This window comes from Bos grunniens, chromosome 2, assembly GCF_055505025.1.
Source record: "Bos grunniens cultivar Pamir isolate PY7600 chromosome 2, Bosgru_T2T1.0, whole genome shotgun sequence".
NCBI lineage: Eukaryota > Metazoa > Chordata > Mammalia > Artiodactyla > Bovidae > Bos > Bos grunniens.
The window spans coordinates 460001-467688 of NC_141166.1; the positions used below are offsets into that span (position 1 = coordinate 460001).

Sequence of the window (7688 nt, forward strand, 5' to 3'; positions counted from 1 at the left end):
TCGCGCACCCACGCGGGGGGGCACAGCGCAGCAGCGGTACAGCCCTCCCCACCGCGGGGAGGGCCGCTCGCGGAGCACACGCCGGGAAGGCGAAGCGAGAGCATCTGCTGTGTCAGAAGACCCACGGCCCCCACTGACGCCACCCGAGGCGGGGGACAGGAGACCGAAGGTCAGGGCCAGAGGCCGCAACCCAGCCCCCGCCTTCCTCCCCCTCCCCGACGGCCAGGGGGAAAAAGTCAGGCGAGGGGCCCCGCGGACAGACCGAGAAGAGCAGACACGTTCACCGGGAACACCTGTCCCTCGTCTGGCACGGCTTAGGCCCGGCCCGGGAGAGCACGACCACACCACATCGATCGGATGAGCCAAGGTGGAGCGGGGGGAAGGCACGGCGAGGACAGTCACCAGAGGGGCCCGCTTTAAGCCTCACCGGCAACCTCCGCCCCCCACCTCGCCTCAGGCGAGAGCGGCCCACGACCCCAGGAGGTTCGAGAACGCCTGACACGTGGCACGGAGCCCACAGGGCGGGGGTCGCATCTCAGCCTTCACCGGGTGCCCGCAGCGGGGAGCGCACAGGGTAGAAGACCCACGGCGCCTCGCCCCGCCGCCCTCGGGTCGCCCAGAGACCGGAGGTGGCACCACGAGTCGGGTCAGCCAGACAACACCACACAGGAGCCGGCGCACAGGCCCAGGCGGGCGGCTCCAGCGGCAAGGGCCGAACCGGGGACCAGAGCTGGCGGCCCGAAGGCCCAGAGCCCCGCGTACATCCAGAGACCCAAAGTTTCCTCGGCGGCAGACACCGAAGCAGACCGTGTCAGCACTTACCTGGTGGTAAAAAAGGCCCATTAAGGGCGACGAAATGATAGCAGCCGACAGCGGGGCCCATCCACGACTCGCATGGAGGACCCCCGGAACCTTGGCCCGGCCACCTGTCCCCAGCGCTACCCCATAAACACCAGGCCCGGAGCTCTCGTGGCGGGGGGGGGGGGGGGGCGGGGGGGTGGGGGGAGTCATCTGGTCGACCGGGGGAAGGGGAGCAGGGGGAGGGGGCGCGCGATGGCCAAAGTGGGGGCGCGGACACCCACCAAGGGAGAGGGAGCTGGCCGGGGGCGCCCTCTCCCGCTTCGCCCACACGGGTAGGGGTACCGGTCCGTCGGAGTCTCCGAACGGGGATTTGGCTTCGATGAGCATCAAGAAACAAGAAGGAAGAACCGTCAGCGAGGCGCCTCCAACGAGACGAGCGGGCCCCGACCAGGGACCGCGCCCGGGCGGGACCCAGACCGTCCTAGATGGGGCACCCAGGACGGCCCGAGCCGGTCCCCACCTCCTGACCTGGGTTCAGGGAGGTGGGGAGGGGTGAGACAAAGTCGCATCCGACGACCGAGACCCACGAAGGCACGCTGAAGGGTCGGGCGCGCCCTCCCCGGCCACCCGCGGAAGCAGGGTCCGGTCCATCCACGTCTCCGGACCCATCGGGACTTTGAAAAAGAAACAGCATGTGTGCCAGGAGACGCCTCGGGCGACCGGACCCCACGGGTTGGGGGGGGGGGGGGGGGGCGGCCGCACACGCGCCCGCCTCTCCCCGTCAACCCTCACGACTCCGGCGGGCGGGTCCCCACCTCCGGAGCGGGGCCGAGGGCGAAGCACACGCTCCTGAGGGCGGCCCAGGAGGAGTCCGGACCGCCGAGCCCGAGTCCAGGCGCTCCGGGCAGGGAAGACCCTCTCCCTGCCCACCGCGGCGGCCCGGCCCAGGGAGGGTCCGGCCGGTCCTTCTCCGCGGCCACAGGGGCACGGGGAGATGCTGGTCGACCCGGTCCGGCCACCGCAGAGCCCGGCCCCGGAGCGCCGCGACGATCACCCTCCTCAGAAACCTAGAGAACCAATCTCCGGCGACAGCAGGACGTCCCTAGGCCTCGGCGCCACCGGGACTGTCGCCGCCAGCATAGCCGGTGTCTGAGAGCTCTGCCTCGGGCCCGGCGGCTGAGTCACAACCCTCCTGAAGGGCTCGCCGAAGCTCCGGAGGGGGAGGGACAATATACAAGCGGCCGCCAGGTGGCTCCCGACAACCGGCTCGAACGTCCCGAGGACGGGTCGCTGTCGCCGGCCGCCGGGGACGCCGCAGCGCCGGCCGCCCAAACGCCCGAGCTCGGCCCGGAGCCTCCGCCGCCGAGCGACGCGACGCGACGCGACGCGACCCCGGCCGCAGAGGAAGGGAGAGGAGCCGGGAGATCTCTCCCCTGGAGGCTGCCACGAAAGAGCCGCGATCCCCCCCCCCCCCCCACGCGATTCCAGGGTGGTGGGGGGACATTCCACGGAGACGCGGGCGGGCGGCGGGGGCTCGGGGCGGGGTGGGCGGAGAGAGGGGGCACCAGTGACATCCCAGGAACCCCCGGCCCCCGGCCCCCCGAAAGAGAGGGGCGGGAGGGAGGGAGGGAGAAAAGGAGGGAAGGAGGGAGGGAGGGAGGGAGGGAGGGAGGGACCGGCAAAGCGAAACCAGGCAAGCGCTGCTGGGAGAACAAAGCCGGACTTTCGAAAGCAGACACGGACACAGACACACAAGCCTAGGAGTAAGAAAGGAAAAGAAGGAGACACTCGGACCCCCAAGAAGAGAAAACAAAACTCAACCTGGGTAGAGACACCGTGACAAAGTCCAGAGACGACACACACAAGCATGCGCGGGTGGGTGGGGAAAGTGCACTAGAGGTCAGGAGAACATGGATTTCAACACCACTGGCCACAAACAGCGGAAAGGCGGACGGCCTGGGAGGTCTGGGGTGGCAGGGCTGCGGGGGGTGGGGGGTGGGGGGTTGGGGGGTTGCGGGGAGGGTGTGGGGGGGTGGTATTGAGGGGCGTGCTGGTGAGGAGGACGGAGTCCATAGGGATCCACTAAATAAACCCCGGGTCCCGTGACAACAGCCACCTCAATGAATACATAACTTTTTCACGTAGCTCAGAAACGAAATGAGACAAAACCACCAGGCAGGAAAGTCAACTCGTGGAACTGTCCTGGCAGCTTAAAAGTCAGAGAGAGAGAGGAGAGGGAGAGGGAGAGGGAGAGGGAGAGGGAGAGGGAGAGGGAGAGGGAGAGGGAGAGGGAGAGGGAGAGGGAGAGGGAGAGGGAGAGGGAGAACGCATACACATGTGCGTATACACGTGTACATATGTATACGCACACGTCATCGCGTCTATATATACGTGCACGCAGGCGTATAAACACACACGTACGAAGGGCATGCTCACGTACACGCACGTGTCTGTGTGCGCACGTGTATGCCTAGGCGTTTCTAGTGTGCGTGTATGCTTGCGTGTATATACGCAGAGGCATCTATACACATACGTACACGGATAGACACAGGCGTGAACACACATGCTCACATGTGCAGAGACGTCGGGATACATAGGCACACACACACACATACACGCGGACGTGTCAACGCATCTAGATGCACGTATAGTGTGTATACGTGTGATGTCTGCGCACAGGTGTGGATGCACGTCTATGCGTACCCGTACGTGCATGCTTGCATAGACACACATATCTGCGTGTGTATGTGCACACGTGTATGTACACACGTATACATACGTACGGACGCATACGCAGACGTCTACAGAGAGCGTATGTACGTCCACACAGACGCACGCGAGAATCTGTGCCTACATACACACGTGTGTATGTATACGTAGACGTGCACGCATGTACGTATGTACAGGTGCCCGTGTGCATCTAGAGTGCCTATACACAGATCGATGTGCATAGATGCACACACATGTATACGCATACGCAAACGCGCGTGTGTATACGTACATGTACATGTGCATCAGTGTATGTGTGCATGTATACCCATGTGTCTGCGTGGATGTCTACGTGCGCGCGTGTGTGGTGTGTGTATCTATGGGTGTACATTCGTACATATATATACTCACAGACACACACGTACATACCCGGGCGGAAACACACATCCGTGTGTGTGTGTGTGTGTGTGTGTGTGTGTGTGTGTGTGTGTGTGTCTGTCTGTCTGTCTGTCTGTCTGTCTGTCTGTCTGTCCGGGGAAAGCACAAGCATATTGCAAAAGGGGCTTTTCTGTCCAACACCGATCAAGGCGTCAGACACCTCAACCTCCAAAAGGGAAACAACCCCCGATGAGCGAAGTGGGCAGGAGGCCCGAACAGACCCCTTCCTTCCAAAGAAAGGTGGAACAGGCAGACACCCAGAAGCACAAGGTAGAACACACATCCACGGCAGGGCTGGGCTGGGCTGGGCTGGGCTGAGCTGGGGCTCCTGGGGGTGGGGGCGGGCTCACGGAAGCACCCCACCCCGGGGCGTTTCCCTGGACAATGATCCTTCTCATTCGGAGGGGAAAGGCCCAGGAGCCGGGAATCGCAATCACGACAGCAAGTTCGAACCATCAGAGGACAGTGGCTCCTGATGGATCGAACGCGTTTTTTCTGCAGCTGAGAAAACTGTGGGCGGACTCAGAGAGATCCGATCTCATCCCCTGGCGCCTCACAGACAGAGAAACCACATCCCTAGGGAAAAGAGTCCTGCGATGTACACTCCCCCAAAGATTCCCCCATTCGACCCAACCCAGCAACTCCACAGGGTGCCCACGGAGGGAAGGGACAAAGAAGATACGGATGTGTGCATGTGTGGGATCGACCCCTATACCTAGGTCGACTTCCGTACACACATCATGATAGAACTCTGTCTGTGTGCCTATGCCTGGATCTATTCACGTGCACGCGTGCTCACGCGCATGCAGACAGACACACACACACACAGAGGAATGGGACTCAACCACCAGAAGGGAATGAAATCTCACAGTCTGCAGGAACCTGGAGAGACCTTTAGAGGGTATTATGCTACATGAAATACCTCAGATCAGTCGTTTCCATGCAGAACCTACCAAACCATACACGGTGAACAGAACCGAACCAAACAGAAACAGGCTCAGACATACTACAAAGGAACACACCGGGGCGGGGGGGGCGGGGCGGGGGGGCGGGGGTGAGGAGAGAGTGAGTGAGTGCCCCTGGCGAGGGAGACAGACGAAGTGGTGCAACCTTCCACTTATGAAATACATGAGTCACGGGCACGTCATCACACCAAATGTCATTTGCCGTGACACCAGGTGGTGACGGACAGTCACTAACTAGATGTATCCTGGTGATGGCTGTGTCATGTGCTACACTAAAACATCGTCTGTACAGCTGAAAATTAAAGGGGGGAACGACCCCCCCCCCCAAAGAAAAAGGAAAGGAAGAAGGAAGGAAGGAAGGAAGGAAGGAAAGAAGGCAAAAGTAAACGTTGGCAGTCAGTTAGACGTCCGTTTGAGAAGAGTGGGACTTGTGTGTGTGTGTGTGGGGGGGGGGGGGGGGGAGAAACTAGGGTGAGGAGGAGGAGGAGGAGGAGGAGGAGCAGGAGGAGGAGAAAGAAAAGGACCCGATTGCCTTGAGGGGGAGGAGGAGATGAAAGATCCCAAGAGTGGACAGGACGGTCAGGTGAGTGCCATAGGGAAAGGAAACGAAGCCAAGCAACCGAACACACTGCCAACGGTGGTTTTGTTCAGTCCAAGATCAAGATGGGGACAGCACGGTGTCCTCCAGCACACAGCGACACACAGGCCTCACTCGGCAGGGGGAGTTGGGGATAACCCTGAACGCCGAAGCGGACAAAAGAAGCCGTCACGTTCATCCATGGCTGAAAAGTACCATGGTCCCACGACATTCCAAACTCCTCTCAAACCATTGAAAGACTCTCTCCCTCACTCGCCGTTCAAAATGTAGAGAACAGGAAAGGAGCGAAACGATGGTGGGTGGCTGGCTGGCTGGCTGGATTTCCGTGATGGTGTGATTAGGGAACACATGGACAGAAAAGCATCCGATTCACTTGTGTAAAGAATCTCTCTTGCCTTCTCGGCCTGGTGTCTTTCCTCTGTCTGGATGATTCCCCTCCCCCACCCCACCCCCCCCCCACTCCCAGCTTGAAGATCAGCCTCCAAAACGAAGCCCTTTGTGCTCTCCAGGTCCCGCCGCCACGATCTCTTTGGAGCGCCCTTCCGAAGGGGAACGTTTTCATCCACGTCATCGCCCTGAGACAGCTTCAGCCTGTCCCTCCCCCCCCCCCCACCCACCCCCCCCCACTCCACCCCAAGCCCCCCGCCCACCCCCCCTCTCTCCCTCCTGCTCCTCTTCCCCCTCCTCTGAACTGTCGAGCTCCCCTCGCGCTGGCCTCTCACCCCACACGGTGGCAGTGTTGGCCTAGGTATGCTCAGGTGTCTCCTAACCGCATCCGAGTGGACTTGCACTGTTTCTCAGCTGCGTCGTTCAGGGACCATGTTTTTCCTGGCCTTTTCCGCGGGTGGGGGAGACCCGGACGGGCCGGGGCCAGGCGGGGTGGGGGAGCCTGCGTGTGGGGGGAAGGGTGGGGGCAGAGAGGAGGAGGAGGAGGAGGAGGAGGAGGAACAGGAACACAGCTCCCCAGCGCCAGTGTGTGCCTGCGGCCTGGAAAAGAGATCACGCACCAGGCTGGCTCCGAAAAGGGGATCGATCGGTCAGGAGACCGGGCACGTTTGTGCTTCGCCGAGTCCCTGCAGATCGGACAGGCAGTGGCAAGTGTGGGGCTTCCCACACTTAGAACTGTTCACCCATCGTGGACACAGGCGTCTGGCACACCGGGGGTTAGGCTCTCGGTGCGATCGATGTCCACAAGCCGTAGCCACTGAAACGTGTGCACCCTGGAGCCGCCGCCGCCGTGCAGAGGGAGATCTCATCCGGCTCCGCGGGTCCTTCCCGTGAGTAGGCCGGGATCTCGGGAAGCACAGACATCCAGAGCATTGAGTGAACCTGACCGTCACGCTTTCCGAGTCCAAGTGAACCCGAAGGGAGGGTCCCTCACGTGTGGGTTTGTCTCTCCATCGGAGGCATCCTCTCTTGGAGCCGATTAGGGTGCCGCGGGCCCCGTGGAGCAGAGAGGACAGAGAGTTCCCTTCGGTCCCCTGCTCCTCCCACGGGCGCGCACGGGCACGCTCCCCAACGGTCCTAGGAACATCCTGCCCCAGAGGAGCGTGCCGGCCGGCCACAGCCCACCTACAACGGAGGCGTCCGTGTCCGTCCGTGTCCGTCATCCTCGTCCAGAGTCCCCCGTCTGCCTGCCCTCGCCTTCGCGCCTGGCACTGTCCGTCCATTCTGTAGGTTCATATCGAACCTGCCCGGAGCCCGGCGGCATCTTCCCGGATCAGGGATCGATCGAAAACACCCTGTCCCCTGCCTCATCGGCAGGTGGATTCTTCACCACTGGACCACCAGGCAGGGAAGTCCCTTCACAGCCTTCTAAACTCATCTACCCCGAAACAGTCCACGTCGTCCTCCAACTCATTGGACCATCACGACTGAAATGAAGGAAAATATGTGCGTTCGAGAATGTCTTCACTCCTCAGTGCTTCTTGCTTTAGAACCACCAAGGCATCTCTCTCTCTCTCTCTCTCTCTCTCTCTCTCTCTCTCTCTCTCTCTCTCTCTCTCACACACACACACACACACACACGAACAGAGGTGGGCTCATAGTCCAAAAGAAACCAACGTTTGTGTGTATCCATCCCACTTGCTGTGGCTGTCGTGCCGTCGCTCATCAAAGAAGCTGATCTGATACGGAATCCGATGTCTTCTTCTCTAGGACACGTCGAGAGGCAGCAA

The 7688-nt window shown here is 61.4% G+C and overlaps 1 long non-coding RNA gene across 1 annotated transcript in view; it reads right to left on the reverse strand.

Moving 5' to 3' along the window:
- The window catches only part of LOC147377191 (uncharacterized), a 24016-nt gene extending 21341 nt beyond the window's left edge, over window positions 1–2675 (reverse strand). The window contains exon 1 of the long non-coding RNA XR_015136113.1: window positions 2623–2675. This is a non-coding gene — a long non-coding RNA (uncharacterized LOC147377191). The remainder of the gene's footprint in view (window positions 1–2622) is intronic.
- Between the last annotated feature and the right edge of the window lie 5013 nt (window positions 2676–7688).